Source organism: Sorex araneus, chromosome 10 (genome assembly GCF_027595985.1).
Source record: "Sorex araneus isolate mSorAra2 chromosome 10, mSorAra2.pri, whole genome shotgun sequence".
NCBI lineage: Eukaryota > Metazoa > Chordata > Mammalia > Eulipotyphla > Soricidae > Sorex > Sorex araneus.
In genome coordinates this window covers 61,947,923-61,963,421 of record NC_073311.1, presented here as the reverse complement: position 1 = coordinate 61,963,421, position 15,499 = coordinate 61,947,923, and positions in this window count along the sequence as shown.

Here is a 15,499-nt window from a genome sequence, read left to right as displayed (position 1 = left end):
CTGGGGGGGAGGGGGGCTAAGGGTAGGTAAGATAAAGAGACCACTATGACAATAATAGCTGGGAATGATCACCTGAACAAGATCTAAGGGTTAAAAGTAGGTAAGTGATATTCTTGATAACCTTTCAGTATCAATATTGCAAAACACGAAGCTGAAGAGGAGAGAGAGAGAGAGAGAGAGAGAGAGAGAGAGAGAAGAAAAACACCTGTCATGGGGGCAGGCAGGGGGTGGGGGGCTAAGGGGTGATGGGAGGGAACCTGGGGACATGGGTGCTGGGAAATGTACACTGGTGGAGGGATGGGTGTTGGAACGCTGTATGATGGAAACCCATCATGAACAGCTTTGTAGTGGTCTATCTCACAGTGATTCAATGAAATAAAGTTTTAAAAAATTAACTTCAGGAGATCTTTCATGTTGAAGTGGGCAGTGAACCTGCTCCAAAAGTCTGAGGGAGCTGAGGGATTGGTTCAAGCTAGAGATTGAGCCTCCATATGACCCAGCAATACCACTCCTGGGGCCCAAAAAACACACAGCAGAAATACCATCTATACTTCTATGTTCATTGCAGCACAATTCACAATAGCCAGTAACTGGAAACAACCCAAGTGCCCCAGAACAAATGACTGGATAAATAAACTAAGGTGCATCTACATAATAGAAGACTATGTAGCTCTTATGGAAAACGAAGTTACAAAATTTGCTTATAAATGGATAGACATGGAGAATATCATGCTGAGTGAAATGAGTCAGAAGGAGAGGGACAGACATAAAATGATTACCCTCATTTGTGGGACATTAAAAAAATGATATGAGACCAATACCCAAGGACAGTAGAAACAAGGGCCCGGAGGACTTGTCCACGGTTGGAAGCCTGCCTCAAATGCTGGGGAAGAAGGCAGTTAGGATAGAGAAGGGACCACCATGATAGAGAGAGCTGGAAATGATCAGTCAGAATAAGAACTGAGTGTTGGAAACAGGTAAAGGAACAAACAGGATAACCTCTTAGTATCTGTATGTAAACCATTATGCGCCAAAGGGACATACAGAGAGACAGACAGACAGACAAAGAAACTGCCTGCCATATAGAGACAGGCTGGGGGTCCAGTAGTGGGAGAGAAACTGGGGTCATTGGTGGTGGGATATGGACATTGGTGGAAGGATGGGTGTTGGAACCCTGTATGATTGAAACCCAACCATGAGCAATTTTGTAACTTTGTATCTCACGGTGACTCAAAAAAAATTTATTAAATTTAAAAAAAGAAAAAGAGTGGCCATCATGTTCGGTCTATAGTCTACCTCACGGTGATTCGCTAATAAAAATTTGAAAAAAAAAAAGAAAAGAAAAGGAATGTCAAGCGGTAGTTAGGAGAATCTTCAATTTCAGGCCCAACTTCCAAGTCACTGTCCGAACATCTTTCAACAAAAAACGCTTTGCAAGTCATAAACATTGAAGGATGGTGTGTGAGAGAAGAGCAGGGTCTTATCAGTAAACAACAGTAAGCAACAGGCGAGGCTGCCTGTGCTGTGGCAGCTCTGTCTCTTCTCAGAAAGCAACACCTGCACCCTCCTCTCAGAAAGCAAGCATGTCCCCTTCTCCTCAGAAAGCAAAACCTGTACCCTTCTCCTCAGAAAGCAATGCCACCACTCACTCACACTCATCTAAGCACCATTCCCGGCTCTTGCTGAAGAGGGTGGTATAGTTACAAAGCTTTCATGTCTGAGCTTCGGTTCTACAATCATCAAACACCCGCGCACACTTTTCACCACCAAAATCCCCAGTATCCCCTGTGGCCTCCCCACCCCCCCTTCCTTACCTTCCCCTGCCTGTGTGGCAGACAATTTGCACAATACTCTCCTTCTCTACTTTGGTTACCTTTGATATTTCTAGACCAGTCCCACCACCACTCATACCTGCCGAAAAGGCAATGCTAGAATTTTTCTTATTTTTGGATGATAATAGTTTTGTTCTGTTTGTTTGTTTTTATTTCTCACAGTTCTGACTGTGTTCCTTTTTTATTATTATTTTATTGAATTACCATGAGATAGTTACAAGCTTTCATGTTTGGGTCACAATCACACAATGATCCCTCCCTCCACCAGTGCACATTCCCCACCACCAATATCTCTGGTATACCCCCCTTTCCCACTGTCCCCCTGCCTCCATGGCAGACAATATTCCCCATACTCTCTCTCTCTACTTTTTTTCACTTTTTTCTATTTTTTTTTTTTTTACTTTTTGTACTTTTTTTTTTTTTTACTTTTTTTACTATTTTTACTTCTCTCTACTTTTTTTAGCATTTACAGTAAATGCTAGAATTTTTAACTCCTCAGTCGGGCCAAACCTCCCGCCATTTCCTAAGCTTAGCACCAGCAGCGACCCTCTTCATGGCAGCAGTGCTGCTGGGGTCTCTGGGGATGGCGACACCCTGAGTATGTGATGAGCGAGTGACAGGGCACGAGGTGCCGCCTGTCACACCCTCGGCACAAGAAGCGGGCAGGATGGTCATCGGCAAGAGGGTGTCCCCAAACCAGGCAGGTCCAGCGCAGGGCCAGAGGCCTGGGGAATGATGTGCTTTAAGTCAAGAAGAAAACAGACTGGGTGAGCGTGCAGATAAATATCTCTGTGCTGCCGTCCTTCCCACAGTGCTCGCTGCCCGGCCCCGGGGCTCAGGCCAGACAGGCCCACTGTGCAGCTCCTCCTGCCTCTCGGGAGCCTGTCCCTTCAGGCTGTGATGGGCGCAGGCAGGACACTGTGCCCAGCTGCTCGGCCCGGGCCCGGAAAGGGGGCTTGGGCAGACAGTCTCGATATCCAGAGCCTATTCCCGGCACTCGGGCTGTGCCCAGATTCTGACCATGGTGAATAGTGCTGCAATGAACACAGACATGCAGGTGGCATTTCTGCTATGTTTGGGCCCCCCGGGGGTCTACTCCCCAGCAATCCCTCGCGCTGGGGCCCCAGGGCTGGACTGGAGAGGGCACTGCCCCAGGAAGGCCTCCTGGCTAGCGGGACGCCACCGGCTGAGGGGTCAAGGCTAGAACGCGGTAGAGGAAGACCAGCTCCTGTGCCCAGAGTGTGGCGTCGGGTGCGCCTGAAACTGGAATATTTGCCAGGAAGGAGCAGAGGGGCTGGGAGCCCGTACGCGTAGCGGCCGAGACGAGAGGGGAGGAGGTGGGCTCCCCACGGCCGGGGCGAGGGGGAGCTGGCCAGTGGCCAAAAGCCAGGTGGGAGGTGAGCTGAGCAAAGTCAAAGAAGGAGACTCACAAGAGGGCAAAGACCTAAAAGAGCAACTCAGGAATGAAAGCGAGCCTGTGGCCGGCCGGTCTGTCTGTCTGTCTGTCTGTCTGTCTGTCTGTCTGTCTGTCTGTCTGTCTGTGTCCACTCCCCAGGCCAGCCAAGGCAGCTGTGAGAATCTGGCAGGTCTGTGGGGGAACCGGTCCAGCCCGGCCGCCCTGGGTCAGTGACGCCCGTGGGCAGTAGGGCCGGAGGGCAGGTCCTGCAGACCCAAGGCGGGCGGGGGGCCTGGAGGAGCCCAACGCCCAGGCCAGGGGGATGCGTGCTTCATGCCCTAGCACGGGTCCTCACACACAGAGACCACAATTTGCTCATCGGGAGGCACGGCCGGTGCTCATTTCCTCTCCCTCCAACTTTCAGTCGCTTTATTGTTTGTTAATAGTCTTTCCACCGTGGACTCTTCAGCGCACTTTGAAATTATTTGCCTCGGTAAATTCACCGTCTCCTATTTATTTTCCAACTTTGCTTATAAAGATGTCTACTTTAAAGATGTCATTTCCTAAATAGCCGGGGTACATATTTATTTAATAAATGTTTATGCTGCCTTTGAGTCTGCCTTCATATTCAGCATCCAACGAGGGGCGAAAAAAAAAAAGGGCATGCGGTGAATTCAAATCAGTTTATTTTCCCAGCTGAGAATTTTGAAGCTACGATTTTTGAATTTTTACCTAAAAATGCCAGCCAGAGACCATCTTTTTTACGGTGTATGTGTTTTTGAGTTGAGCAAAATTCTAATTAAGTGGATTAGCTAAAATGATAAGAAATTAAAATTACATTTCTAGGAACTTTTATCTAAATCACTTCAGGTTAATCAGTGAATAGCAGTGGAAAGGAAGCCAAGTGGTTTTTAAATTAATATATTTAATCAATGATTTATAGTTAATCTACTTGCCCTAAGTGCTTTCCTCATCCTGTCACCCAGACTTTTGTCTTTGAACTTCAGAATAAAATGCCAAACTATGATTTGGAGAAGTGGGCGGGGGCGGGGACCCCGCTGGAAACTCCAACAGCTCTCCGTGTATTCCTTTTGATATTTTATCAGGAAGGTTTTAATAGTTACACAAGAACCACATGTTGATGTTATGTGATAGTCCCAAGCAGAGATATCAATGACTGTAACTGATGAAATAACTAAGTATCAACAGTGAAAGGACCTCCAAGATGGTAAAAAAGAACATCACGGAGGGGGGGAAATGAGACGCTGGCCAACATGTAAACAAAAATTTGACTCTGTTTATTTCTTCCTTCCTTCGCATATATTGGAGAATTGCTTTGTGACCCATACCATCCGTGGCCCAATTTAATGTCTTCCTGTTTTTCAGAAGGTGATTTAGACAACTCCTCTTAATATTTCCAAGAAAAGAATGGGTGGGGAAAGAAGCAGGGAAGAAAAGGATTCGTTACAGGGCTGGGGAGAGAGTCTACCTGGCACGTGGCTGACTTGTGGTTTGGTCCCGGGCCCCACCGGGAGAGATGCCTGAGTAAACGCTGAGCACCTCCATGGGTGGCCCCAAAACAACAAAAACAACAACAGAGAATCTATAACAATACCCAGGGCAAAAGCTTCCCAAGACCCCCAATCCTGCCTTAAATTCCATTCAGTATAAGGTGCTTTCAGAATAATGATCCCTGAGATCCAGAGATTTTTTTCCTTTGGCCCCCACCCCAAATCAGCATATCAAAGAGAGCACTAAAAATCCCCCCCAATGATGGGGCCGGAGCAATAGCATAGCAGGTAGGGTGCTTGCCTTGTACGCGGCCGACCCGGGTTCAGTCCCTGGCATCCCATATGGCCCCCCCTGAGCACTGCCAGGAGTAATTCCTGAGTGCATGAGACAGGAGTAACCCCTGTGCATCACCAGGTGGTGACCCAAAAAGAAAAAAGAAAAAAAAATCCCCCCCCCAATGCTGTGTTCATTTTCTATCCTGATTTGCTCTCGTACAGAAACCAACCATGACATTCTGGAAGATTCCTGAAGCTGAGTGACCACGTTCGGACACCAGCAGGTGTGTGACATGGGGGAGGGGGGTGGGCATTGTGTTCAGTTGGCATCCAGCCACAGAAGTTGCCAAAGTTCCTTCCGAGGGAACTTGCTCAGCAGACAATAAAATGCAGAGTGAAGAAGCATCACCTGCCGGAAGCGTCGCAGGGAAGCTTTCTCTACGGGACTCCCGGCTGGGCTCTGCGCCCCCAGCTCCACTCCACGGCGTCAGTGTGCATGTTCGCTCATGGGCGAGCGCTGGCAACTCGTTATGCGCCTGATGGATAGACTGCCGTCGGGATCAGCACACCAGCTCTCTCTGAGAGCAGGAACCGAGTCTCCAGACAGATACATGGTGCTTTGAAAATGACAGCTACGCAGAAATGGCAGGCATGAGAATTCTTCGTACCAGAAGACATCTTGAAAATCATTCTGTCTAAATTTCTCAATTTACAGAGACGTTCACTCCTCTAGCAAATGTTTATTAGTCTCAGATAGTCCAAAATACCTTTAGCAACTTGCTCAGAGAAACAGGTTGCTTTGTGTGGCACAAAAACTGAAAGAAATTAAAATACAGGCTGGAGAGATAGCACAGCAGGTAGGGCATTTGCCTTGCACACGGCCAACCCAGGTTCAATTCCCAGGATCTCATATGGTCCCTGGAGCACCGCCAGGAGTAATTCCTGAATGCAGATCCAGGAGTAACCCCTGAGTAACTCCGGGTGTGACCCAAAAAGAAAAAAATGCTACATGGAATCATTTACATGTAAAAATTAAATAATAATTAGGCAAAACCAATCCTGTAAAGAGAATCGTGGTTGCCAGGGGTTACAGGGAGGGTGAAGTAGTGACACAGAGATCAAAGGGTACAAACCTTCATATTTAAGATGACTAACTCTGAGCATCTAAAGTATTACTACAATGTGTCTTGGAGTTTTCCTGGTTGAGTCTATTTTCCCTGGGATCCTTCAGGCCTCTTGGATCTTGGTGCCCGTATTCCTCAACTGTGGATTTACAATTCCCTCATAAAACGACAGCTCTTAAGACAGAAGCATGAAATAAGGAAACTCCTTGGGAATAAATGAATCAGGGAAGACGGGAAAGAGTATAGGCAGCTGAGTATAGGCATAGGCCAGGAAGAAGGAGGAAAAGTATTTACGGAAAAGGGAACATTAGAAAATTTTATAAATGGGCAACACGAGCCAGTCTGGGGGCATGATGGGGAATCTGGAGTGTGCCCAGAGCACAGGGCTGCAGAGCAGGAGCAGCTCAGGAACATTCCAGAAGGCAGGCTCGGCTGGTTTTAAATACCCACTCCTAAGATCAACAATAAATCCTACGGGGCACTGAGGCATTATCAAAGGCCTTAGAGCAAGGAGGATGATGAAATCCAGATCTTTGTTAGGATCCTGGGAGCTTCATGAAAGATAGTTCACAAAGAACGAAGACAGGGAGAGTGTGCAAATAAAAGCCTTATATTAACTTTTATTTCTGAAAACAAAACAAAAAAACGGGGATGAAGATTATATGTCACTAGACTGATGGTGAAGAATGTTCCCCCAAACTTGATAGGATATAGATCAGAGGTCACAAGGTGTAGGTCAATCTCGTCCACAGGTGTCCTCTGTTTGTCTTATGATGAATATTTGTCTTGTCTCTCAAAGTTTTGATTTTGTGGCCAATAGTCATACATTAGGGGATTTGATGAAAATGCAGATTTCTCTGTTCAGCTGGTCAATAAGAATGGACAGCCCCAGGTCTTCAGTTGCCCCTGGCAACCATCAGCTGTTCCTGGCTGCAGCCACTGACCTTTCCCCACAAAGCATGTTTCCAGAGTAGCCACCGCCACCTTGTACCACTTGACTTCTAGAAAATTCCATCCCCACTTACAACATCTGCTTAGTCCAAAAGATATTTGGACTTTTCACTCCAGCAAAAGGTAGTTGATTTGGTTGAAACTTTGAAATTTCATTTGATTTCAAAAATGTCTTCTCTTAGGAGAACATTATTTCCCAGTGTATGTTTATTCTAACCCACAGTGAGACTTAAAAATGTGACTTTCTTCAATATATTCAACACTGTTAATCTTTTCAGTAATTTAGATATAACCAAGGTTCTTGAATAACTCCTTCTTAAAAATCTGGAAGAAAAAGAGGATAAATCAAAAAACCAGAAAACAGAAATTGGACCTTAGCCTTAGCAGTTACACTGCGTCTTCTGTTAGACCTTGTCGACTTGGCAAGTCTCCGGGCCCAACTGGCTTTCTCAAGATGACTTATATCACACATCTATATGTGCCATCTTCCCTGTGACCTTCTGGCAAGTACAGAAAGACAATTGTCACGATTTGGCCAATTGTAAAGCTTGAGCTTAATGCTAGCTGGAAAAGTCCCCCAGTTATTTTAAAGATCTGGCAAACTCATCCATCTTGAAACTATCTCTCCAACTGAAGGTTAGGGTTAGTGTATGCTTACTGTCAATTACTAAGCAAGCAATGAACAGCATTAATATAGATCAAATTGGATTGATCTCAAACGGAAGCGGGCATACCAACTCCTTGACTGAGTGGATGCCGTAGCTTTGCCAAACAAGAAGTCCATCTCTGACAGCCAGAAATAAGAGGGGGTATTGTTCTCTGGATCTGTGAAGCTATGAGCCTACACATTTGTGTGATTCTTTCAGCCCACAGTACTTCTATTTTATGACACACTCAGTGAGCTTGTTTCTTAGATGTTGGTTTTCTAGAACCTCTATGACCTTGCACACAACAGCATAAAAGCACATCTGCTTGCTAAGAAATGTGTCTTCGTGTCTTCATCTGAAGGTCCCTAAAGTGGGGCTTGGAGATGAAGCCACGAGCCCATGAATAATTCCGACTGTGATTTTATGATGACAGGGATTGGAAGGGTGAAGGAAGACAGCAGAGGATGCGCTTCCTCCCTGTCTGTTACTGAGGGCTGGAGGATATCCCACTCTGTCCAAGGATACCCCACTCTGAGTTCTACGCGGGGGAGGGCTGGTGGGCAGGAATGTTCCCTGGGTGAGTTGCTCCCAGAAATCGCAGGAATTTGATAGTGGGCTGTGCAAGGCTCTACCCTTGGTCAAGTTTTGCGAGGGCTAATGTGGCTGGGCCCTGGGTCCCGTAAGGACTCCCGGGCGCCGAGAGAAACGGCCCAGTGCTGCTGCACCCTGGGAGGCCTGGCACAAAGGCAGCTGTCTGCGCACTGGGCTCCGGACGCTGGTCCCAGATGGCTCTCCCCGAGGGGCGGACGCCGGGCAGAGTCAGGGGAAGGTCATTTTGCTCGCTAAAAATTCCACCCTCATCGGCTTGACTCAGCCAGCACAGCCAATCAAATGCTCGAAAAGAATTCTTGCCAAGGATGCCCGGCAAGAAGCCAAAGAGGAAGGGGAAATGAAGAAAGAGCTGGAAGTCCAGGGCCGCGTCTCTGAAGCATCAGCCAAGCTCAAGACAACGCCAAGTCTCCAGGCCGGGATGCAGCACGGCAGCTCCTGTGCAGAAGCAGCAACAACCAAGCTTGCGGGACCAAGTCTGAGGCACTGCCAGGCCGCCCCCCGCCGCCCCCCGGCCGCCCTTCCCCTGAAGGCTCTTCCTGTGCACATTCACTGGCCCTGGCCTGGGGAGCCCACAGCTGCCTTTAGGGTCACTCCCTAACCCGGGACCACAGGAAGTAGCTTTTTTATTCAGGGGACACTGGGAATAGGCACTTTCCGCAACCTATTCTGCTTCTCTTGTTTGTGTTTAGATTGTTGGCTACACTCAGCGGTGCTCAGGGCTCACCTCTGGCAGTGCTCCGGGGACAGATGTGGTGCTGGGGATTGAACCCGAGTCAGCTGTGTGCCAGGCAAGCGCCTAACTAACCCCCGTGCTACCTCTCTGGCCCCACCCTCACTCTGAAGCAAAACATCGAAAATTCCCCCAGTAGAGTTCTGAGTACGAAATACAATGCGTTCCCGACTGTCCCCACCCACGGGGACTGTCCACTTCATTCATTCCCGGGTAGTGTGGTATGTTGGTCACGAACTACGAACTCACAGAACCCGCCTCCACCCGCAGGCTGAGCCACAGGTGCTCTGCATCGTCGCCTCTGGAAACAGTAGTTGCTGCCTGTCAGGCGGGGTGTGGGCCCCCAGTGGGCCCAGGCTGCCCGTGCTCACCCCGAGTAGCTGGCTCTGTCTGCTTCTGCTGCCCAGCCACGTTCATTTGTAGCTCAGGCATTGAAAAATAAACCAACCCAAATGAGTGTGAGGAGAATGAATATTACTTCTATGAAAACTAAATATTAAGAATGAACTCAGGGGCTGGAGCACAGCGAGTATAACGTTTGCCTTGCACACGGCCGACCCAGGTTCAATTCCCAGCATCCCATATGGTCCCCCAAGCACCACCAGGAGTAATTCCTGAGTGCATGAGTCAGGAGTAACCCTTGTGCATTGCTGGGTGTGACCCAAAAAAGAAAAAAAAAGAATTCACAAAAACAGAAAGAAAGAAAGAAAGAAAGAAAGAAAGAAAGAAAGAAAGAAAGAAAGAAAGAAAGAAAGAAAGAAAGAAAGAAAGAAAGAAAGAAAGAAAGAAAGAAAGAAAGAAAGAAAGAAAGAGAGAGAGAGAGAGAGAGAAAGAAAGAAAGAAAGAAAGAAAGAAAGAAAGAAAGAAAGAAAGAAAGAAAGAAAGAAAGAAAGAAAGAAAGAAAGAAAGAAAGAGAGAGAGAAATAAAAGAAAGAAAGAAAGAAAGAAAGAAAGAAAGAAAGAAAGAAAGAAAGAAAGAAAGAAAGAAAGAAAGAAAGAAAGAAAGAAAGAAAGAAAGAAAGGAAGGAAGGAAGGAAGGGAGAGAAAGAAGAAAGAGAGAAAGATAGAGAGAAAGAGAGAAAGAAAGAAAGAAAGAAAGAAAGAAAGAAAGAAAGAAAGAAAGAAAGAAAGAAAGAAAGAAAGAAAGAAAGAGAGAGAGAAAGAGAGAAAGAGAGAGAGAAAGAGAGAGGAAGGAAGGAAGGAAGGAAGGAAGGAAGGAAGGAAGGAAGGAAGGAAGGAAGGAAGGAAGGAAGGAAGGAAGGAAGGAAGGAAGGAAGGGAGAAAGGGAGGGAGGGAGGGAGGGAGGGAGGGAGGGAGGGAGGGAGGGAGGGAGGGAGGGAGGGAGGGAGGGAGGGAGGGAGGGAGGAAGCAGTCGGGATGGGAGATGCATGCCAAAAGTAGATAATGGCCCAAACATGATGACCTCTCAGTGTCTGTGCTGCAAGCCATAATACCCAAAAGTATAGAGAGAGTATGGGGAATATTGTCTGCCATGGAAGCAGGGGGAAGGTGAAAAGGGGGGGTATACCAGGGATATTGGTGGTGGGGAATGTGCACTGGTGGAGGGATGGGTGTTTGATCATTGTGAGATTGTAACCCAAACATTAAATCTTTTAACTATCTCACAGTGATTCAATAACATTTTTTTTAATAATTTATTTATTTTTAATTAGAGAATCACCGTGAGGGTACAGTTACAGATTTATACACTTTTGTGCTTATACTTCCCTCATACAAAGTTCGGGAACCCATTCCTTCACCCGTGCCCATTCTCCACCACCCGTAAACCCAGCGTCCCTCCCACCCTCCCCAATCCCATCTCCCCCCCACCCCACCCTGCCACTGTGGCAGGGCATTCCCTTCTGTTCTCTCTCTCTAATTAGCTGTTGTGGTTTGCAATAAAGGTGTTGAGTGGCCGCTGTGCTCAGTCTCTAGCCCTCATTCAGCCCGCAACTCCCTTCCCCCACATGGCCTTCGACTACAATGTCATTGGTGATCGCTTCTCTGAGTTGCCCTTTCCCCGGAACGTGAGGCCAGCCGAGAAGCCATGGGGTCAACCTCCTGGTACTTATTTCTACAGTTCTTGGGTATTAGTCTCCCACTCTGATATTCTATATACCATAGATGAGTGCAGTCTTTCTATGTCTGTCTCTCTCTTTCTGACTCATTTCACTCAGCATGAAACTTTTCATGCCCATCCACTTAACTACAAAATTCTTGACTTCCTTTTTTCTAACAGCTGCATAGTATTCCATTGTATAGATGTACCAAAGTTTCCTCAACCAGTCATCCGTTTTGGGGCATTCGGGTTTTTTCCAGATTCTGGTTATTGTAAACAGTGCTGCGATGAACATACATGTGCAGATGTTGTTTCGATTGTACTTTTTTGCCTCTCTGGGATATATTCCCAGCAGTGGAATTGCTGGGTCAAATGGGAATTCAATATCTAATTTTTTGAGAATCGTCCAAATTGTTTTCCAGAAGGGCTGAACCAGTCGGCATTCCCACCAGCAGTGAAGAAGGGTCCCTTTCTCCCCACATCCTCTCCAACAGCGGTTGCTTTTGTTCTTTTGGATGTGTGCTAATCTCTGTGGTGTGAGGTGGTATCTCATGGTTGTTTTGATCTGCATCTCTCTGATGATTAGTGATGCAGAGCACTTTTTCATGTGCCTTTTGGCCATTCGTATTTCTTCCTTGGTAAAGTTTCTGTTCATTTCTTCGCCCCATTTTTTGATGGGGTTGGATGCTTTCTTCTTGTAGAGTTCAACCAGTGCTTTATATACCATTGATATCAACCCCTTATCTGATGGGTATTGTGTAAATATCCTTTCCCATTCTGTGGATAGTCTTTGTATTCTGGTCACTGTATCTCTTGCGGTGCAGAAGCTTTTTAGTTTAATGTAGTCCCATTTGTTGATCTCTGTTTTTACTAGATTGCTTAGTTCCGTGTCACCTTTGAAGATACGTTTATCTTCAATATCGTGGAGGGTTTTGCCGACCTTGTCTTCAATGTACCTTATGGTTTGTGGTCTAATGTTGAGGTCTTTAATCCATTTTGATCTGACTTTTGTGCATGGTGTCAGGTCAAGGTCTAAACCCATTTTTTTGCATGTGGTTGTCCAGTTGTGCCAGCACCATTTGTTAAAGAGGCTTTCCTTGCTCCACTTCACATCTCTTGCTCCCTTATCAAAGATTAGATGGTCATACATTTGGGGTTGTGTGTAGGGATATTCCACCCTGTTCCATTGGTCTACGGCTCTGCCTTTGTTCCAGTACCATGCTGTTTTAATTGTTACTGCTTTGTAGTAAAGTTTGAGGTTGGGGAGGGTGATGCCTCCCATCATCTTTTTCCCAAGAATTGTTTTAGCTATCCTTGGACGTTTGTTATTCCATATGAAATTTAGGATTGCTTGATCCATTTCTTTGAAGAATGTCATGGGTATACTTATAGGGATCGCATTGAATCTGTATAATGCTTTAGGGAGTTCAATAACATTTTTTAAAAAAAGAAAGATTTTTCTACATGTATATGACTTGTTTTTTGTTGTTTTTGTCTTGTCTTGTTTTGTTTTGGGTACTTAGGCCACAGTGGGTGGTACTCAGAGGGCTCTCCTGGGTCAGTGCGTGGGGGTCACTCCTGGTTATGACAAGGAAACACGCAGGATCAACCTGAGCCTCTTGCAGCCAAAGTGTGTGTTTCAGCACACTGAGTTCTCTCTCCAGACAACTTGTTAACTTTTTTAAAAATCCATCTTAACCATCTTATTAACAATTTAATCATCTCAGTGGCATTAAGTGCATTCACAGATAGGGAACTATCACCACCATCTATTTCCAGAAGTTTTCATGATCCCAAACAACAATTACATAGTTTTGCAAACTTATGTACAACAGTCAAGCTATAAAGCATCTATGAATGAATGGGTAAAGAAACTGTGACATACACACGTAACTATCATTTGGTCATAAGAAATGAAGGAAGCCCTGCCATTTTCTGTAACATGAGTCAATCTGAAGGACAGAATGTTAAGCTAAATAAGCTAAAGGGAATACTTTATCGTTCCATTTATCTGTGGAATCTAAAAATGTCAAACTTGGGGCCAGAGAGATTCTGCAGTGGACATGGCACTTGCCTTGTATGTGGCTGACCTGGGTTCAATCCCTGGCACTCCATCTGATCCCCAAGCCCCTGGGTCAAAGTCAGGAGGAAGACCTGAACACCTCTGGGTGTGGCACAAAAAATCATAAAAACAAAGTAGAACAACAAAAGATATAAAACTTCAGTTATCATGAATAAATACTTATGTGATGGGATCCAAGGTATGTCATGACAATAACATGATAATAAAAATACTGTATTGTATATTTGAAATTTACTGAGAATAGTTGCTAATGATTCTTTAAAATGTATTTGGAGGCCACACCCAAAGAAGCTCAGAGGCAATTCAGGTTAGTCCTCAGGTCACTCCTGGAGGTGTTCAGGGGACCATACAATGCCAGGATTCATTTGTACATGCCAGGCAAGTGCTCTACCATGAAGCCATAGTCCCTGACCTTAAATGTTCTTTCACACTGTCTTCCTGTTGTTCATCGATTTGCTCAAGTGGGCACCAGTAACGTCTCCATTGTGAGACTTGTTGTTATTGTTTTTGGCATATAGAATATGCCACGAGGAGCTTGCCAGGCTCTGCCGTGCAGGCGGGATAGTCTCGGTAGCTTGCCAGGCTCTCCAAGAGGGACGGAGGAATCAAATCTGGGTCAGCTGCGTGCAAGGCAAACGCCCTACCCTCTGTGCTATATTGCTCCAGTACAAATGTTCTTTATCACACACATAAAACTATAACTATGTAAGGTAATTAATATGTGTTAATTTGGTTGGGATAATCATTTCACAATACATATGTATAGAAACAATTTTGTATTTAATTACATAATTAAATATGTACATTCTTGTACAGAATTAAATACATTTGTCTTTGTCAATTAAACCTCAAGGCAGTTATCAAGTTTTTAATTAAAATATTTTAAATAAACTCCATGTCCACTGAACACTAACTCCCATAAGCCTTCTCCAGCTCCTGATTTCACTTTGTGTCTATATGTCTAGGAGATTACTTATTCCAGGTAACCTAAGCAAGCAGGATCATGCAATATTTGCCTTTTGTATCTTATCTGGCTTATTGCCTTTAGCATTGTGTTTTCAGCATTATAGCACATGCCAGAATTTTATTTCACTGGATAGCTGCATGATATCCCACTATGTTTAGAGGCCTCATTTTCTTTATTCCTTCATCTATTGGTGGGCATTCAGCTTGCACTAGTTTAACTCTTTCAAAGTTGAAATTGTTGTGACTTGTTTGACTGTGTTGCTTAAGTAAAGCCAAACTGTTATACCCAACTGTTCACATGGCTGGGGGGGGAGAGAAACAATCCCTCAGAATGTCTGGGTCACGACCTCACAAGGCTGAGTGGCATCCCTGAAAATCCACACATGGAGGGGCTGGAGTGATAGCACAGCAGGTAGGACGTGGCCTTGCATGCGGCCTTGAACTCGACCTTGCACACAGCCGACCCGGGTTCGATTCCCAGCATCCCATAAGGTCCCCTGAGCACCGCCAGGAGTGATTCCTGAGTGCAGAGCCAGGAGTAACCCCTGTGCATTGCCAGGTGTGACCCAAAAAGCAAAAAAAAAAAAAAAAATCCTCACGTCGAAGTCCCAGGATGGAAAAACCTCAGGCCATGAGCCTCTTTTAGAGCACAGCTAAAGAGTGGATTCCATTAAAGCGGTCCTCAGTATCCTTCCGAGAGGAGGTCAAGTCTAACGCTCTGTGGGGCCTGGGTATTAGAGCAGAGAAGACCCGACCTTGCAAAGCAGCCCAGGATCGAAGCCTCGCAAGAGGGAGTGTCGGGGCCAAGTTGGCAAGAACAGGGCGTCAGCCAGCACCGGGTGTTCAGCCTTGAGCCTCCCTCAACCTCCTGGTCACCTGCGCCCAACACACTGAAACTGTCTCGTATGCTTAGCAGGTCATCCTAATTGCAGCGTCGAGCCTTGATGGGGATTGGACCGGGGCGAAGCAGAGTTGGAGAGGCGATGGGCCGATAGTGCTCAACTTTCTGAGACTGGACCTTCCTGTAAGCCGAGACCCTCTACAAAGTGTGTGTGTGCTTGGCAATAACGTGAACGGCCTTAACTGCTCCCGGAGGGTGTTTCTCCACGCACCCGTCGTCCTTTGCCCCATGCATGCCCAGACCTGGTGCACACCTTGTGGGGCACATTGGGAGAAAACTGTTCCCCAACAACGCTCCAAAGGAAGACCAGGGTAAGGACGCAGGCAGGAGCAGCCAGCCCCTGAGAGAAGCTCCCAAGCCAAACCTACTTGCACCCAGAACCTGCAACTCGTAGACTCCAACCCTTGGGAT